At 38.5% G+C, this 4,248-nt stretch overlaps 1 pseudogene; it reads left to right on the top strand.

Annotated features, from left to right (window-relative positions):
* The first annotated feature begins 474 nt into the window (after positions 1-474).
* On the top strand, positions 475-1,330 carry LOC102010378 (annotated as a pseudogene).
* Positions 1,331-4,248: the final 2,918 nt, after the last annotated feature.

The raw sequence follows: 4,248 nt of genomic DNA, 5'->3' as shown, positions 1-4,248 counted from the left end.
TTCTTGTCATTTTAGAGGAAAATTCTTGATGCACTGTTTTACTTAGATACCAGTTGGCAGTCATCACTAATATCACCTCCTATCTGAACCAAAGTAGGGACAGAATCTCGGTGTTTAAAAAGAAATGAAGGCAGAAGAAAAGCTACAACTGAATCTTCAAACTCACCTGCTCCTCAGCTTTTCCAAACATGCTGAGCATGCAGAGGAAATGAATCTCTTATACACTGCTGGTGGGAATGTAAAATGGTACCACTTTAGAAAGCAATGTGCAGTTTCTTTGAAAAGATAAACACACAACTGCCATATACCCCAACAGCTGCAAACTTGACCATTCTGCAATATTACTGCCACCTGCTGCAGAAGGATGGTTCACCCTGCCTGTGCTGTGCTCTCTGCATTGGGAGCAGGTCCAAAGAGCTGATGGTGGCCGATGGCAGCCTCTCCTGAGCACCTCGTGGATTTGGCCATGGGAAGATGGTCAGCCTAGATGTCTGTCACTACCTGGTCCTGGATGAGGCTGACTGCATGACAGACATGGACTTTGAGGGTGACGTCTATACCATCTTCTCCTATTTTAAGGGCCAATGGCACCCTCTGTTCTTCAGTGTCACCATGCCAAAGAAGATGCAGAGTTTTGCCAAGAGTGCCCCAGTAAAGCCTACCACTATCAATGTGGGGGCCCCGGGGCTGCCAGTCGGGATGTCATAAGGAGGTAGAACACGTGAAGGAGGAGGCTAAGATGGTGCACCTACTTGATTACCTGCACAAGACAGCTCCACCTGTGCTCATCTGTGCAGAGAAGGAAACAAACATAGACACCATCTACATCTACCTGCTTCTCAAGAGGGTTGAGGCTGTGGCCACCCATAGGGACAGAGACCAGGAAGAACAGACCAATGCCATTGAAGCGTCCCAGAAGAGCAAGAAAAACATGGTCTCCAAGGGCCTGGATTTCCCTGCCATCCAGCACATCATCAACTTCGACATGCCCAAGGAAACTGAGGATTATGTGCTCCTGGTGAGCCGTATTGCGAGCTCAGGAAGTGCAGGTGTTGTCACCCCCTTCATCAACAAGGCCTGTGATGAGGCAGTCCGGACTGACTTCAAGACCCTACTTTTAGAGGGGAAACAAAAGGTGCCACCAGTGCTGCAAGATCGGCACTACAAGGACGAATTCATGTTGGGTGGCATAGGAGAGAAGGGGTATGCCTTCCGTGGGCGCTCTAGCCATCAGATCTCTGACTGTCCCAAATTCTAAGCCAAGCTAATCATGCAGGTTAGCAACATCTGCCACAAGGACTACCTGGCCCACACTTCTGTGGTTTTCTGAGTCATCTGTTTCTCTCTTTCTAATGGCTGATTAACAAGATGTATGTCCTAAGTAAAATTAATAGATTACTTGGGTTTATAATTTTCATATGGTTTTGAGTTATAGTATAGATAAATAAGTTTATGGGTTATATATTGTCTTAGTTCTATGTACTAGCTTGGGGTTATTATTTTAATGTTGATTCTATGTATTATGTTTTATGTAGTATAATACCTGTACTTATAATATTTGTTACATGATTCATGGGGCAGTTCATTAATGCACAAAGTACATAAAGAATAGTATGGAATATGTTTGTAAAATTGTACAATACATGAATACAATATTAGTGAGGGAATAATTTAATTAGAATTACAGCTTTGGATGTGGGTGGTAGAGCAGTAAGCTTCTTGCTTGATTTTGATGTGTTATGGAGATGAATTCTCCATTTTTTATTTACAAGACCAGAGTAATAGTTATACTACAAACACTTATCATTTTAGTAGTTTATACTCTAGTAGGTTTATTAATGGTATAAAGATTAAAATAATAGAAAAATATAAAATCGATGCTAGTTGACCGGTGATAGTAAATGGGTATTTTACCGGCTGGCTTCCAATCCATGTTAGTACACGTAAATACCCGATTAGAATTCAGATAGGCATTGACTCAAAGGACCAAATGTTATGCTTCATTCTGATGAGTGAAGGGTATAGGAATGATAGCTAACATTAGGGTAGAAAGTATTAGTGCTTAGGCCCCTTCACGTTTATTTGGGGGTAAAATGTAAGATTACATATGTGAATATGAGCTATTCTGGTTTAATATGTAGAGTGCTAAGTGGGCATGTAGCTATACAATTATCTGTGTCTCTTACAAGTCTGGCAAGGCTGAAACTAAAATTAGTAAAGTTAACAGTGAATAGAATACCAACAATATATTTAAGTGTATAGTATGGATAAAATGAAATTTTACCTGAGTTGATGCCTGAAGAATAATATTGTTAGATCCAGTTTCATGAAGGAATAAATTATTGCTAAAGCTGTGATAATAAGTAGTAAAATGAAAAGCAAAAAATCATGTTAAGGTTACTTTATCAACTGAAAATTGATATCAAATTCATTCTGCTAAGTTAGCGCATGTGGGGGCTGGGGATTTAGCTCAGCGGCAAAAAGCACCTGCCTGGCAGGTGCAAGGTCGTGAGTTCGGTTCCTGGTACCGGAGAAAAACCAAAAACAAACAAACAAAACAAACAAACAAAAAAAAGTTAGCGCATGTAAGGAATAGCTGAAAGTAGGTTGGTGATAACTGCAGCACCTGAAAAGGCCATCTGTCCTCATGGTAGGACATATTCTATGAAAGCTGTGGCTATTACCATGAAGAATAAAATTACTCCAATGTTCCAGAAATTTCTCCCAACATATAAGATCCATAGTAAAATTCTTATCTGACATGTAAGTATAAGTAGATAAAAAAAATACTGATGCACCATGGCAAATAAATGTGACTGATGAAAATGCTGTTATCCGCCACATAATGTATTGCTAGAAATAATCCAGTAATAACCTGTAAGATGTGGCAAATTTCTAGTAAGGAGACAAAATTTCATCAGAATAAAATACTGGATTGAGCTGGAAGGTCAATTATTTTGACAGTTTATGGGTATTTGTCATTAGTTTGTATAGCTGAATTACAACAGTGGTTTTTCATGTCATTAGTCAAGGTTAGATTCCACATAGTAAAAGAACAATGTTTATCATCAGAATTCCTAAATATTTTTTTATAGGTTTTGTTAGTTTTCTGAAAAACCTTTACTTATTTATGCAGAGTTGGCCTTAATTGTTAGCAGTAGGGTTGGATGCGCTATTGTACGAAGTTTTGGTGGTTCATTTTTAGTTTTAATAGTATTTTTGGTTTATTTAGGGGATACATTAGCAATAGTGTTTGATCACACTACTGCTATGGCTGCAGAAGATTATCTCAAGACATGAGGTCTAATATTTGAAATTCATTATTACCTTTATCAATACATTTTATTGATAAAGTATGAACAAATAGGAAATTTAATTCGGTTAATACAGGGGAGTGGGTAATTCAAGATGGTGAGGGAGGTACCAGTTTTCTTCCTGAGGATGCAGTTGGGGTTGTTGCTACTTCTAGTTGTAAAATGCTAGCTTATGGTTTTCACTGCTAGATCTTTATTTGTGGGAATTTTATTGCAATTGAGATTACTCATTGAAATTAAGTAATTGAAATAAAGAGTTATAAGTACAGAAATAAAGAATGAGAAGAAGTTTAATCTTGTTGTATCAGATGTTATGATGGAGACAGTTAGTGGAGCACTAGCGATATTTTTGGGGTTGACCTCTCCGGTCAAATTGAATCCAGAGGGGATGCTGTGTTTTGGCTTATTCATAGATTTTTATGTGGAGATAGGCGGTGTAGAGTTGTTGGGAAATAACCCAGTATATTTGAGAAGGTTGATATTTTTTGAGATAGTTTATTTTTAAGTCATGTCATTATGTTTAATTCTTTTGCAGTTGTGAATCCTAAGATAGGGACTGCAAGGGCTAAGCATTTAAGATAAAATTGGCATGGTTATTTGAAGAACATCGTGCAGTAAGTACTATTTGAGCTGATAAAACCTGCAGAAATGGTGCCAACTGCCAAGCACTTGATTGAATGAACTAGGAAAGAATTATTGTTGTTTATAGTTCAGGAAGAGGAGAATCAGGGTTGACTGAGTGATGCATGAAAGATCATACATGTGCCGTACACAGCTGTGAGGAATGTAGCAGTGGGTGACGGTTAACAGAAGGGCTCAGATGTTGGTGTAGATATTTTTGTGGACTCCATAAGATCCTTAGAGTAGAGACCCAGTAAGGTATTCTTGTAAGTGCTAGGTTTCCAGTGATTAGAGAGGAAGTGGTAGTGGTAAT

This window comes from Chinchilla lanigera, unplaced genomic scaffold (genome assembly GCF_000276665.1).
Source record: "Chinchilla lanigera isolate Chin_1 unplaced genomic scaffold, ChiLan1.0 scaffold00021, whole genome shotgun sequence".
In the NCBI taxonomy this organism is placed as follows: domain Eukaryota; kingdom Metazoa; phylum Chordata; class Mammalia; order Rodentia; family Chinchillidae; genus Chinchilla; species Chinchilla lanigera.
The sequence above is the reverse complement of the archived record's forward strand: the minus strand, read 5'-3'. Positions and strand labels throughout refer to the sequence as shown.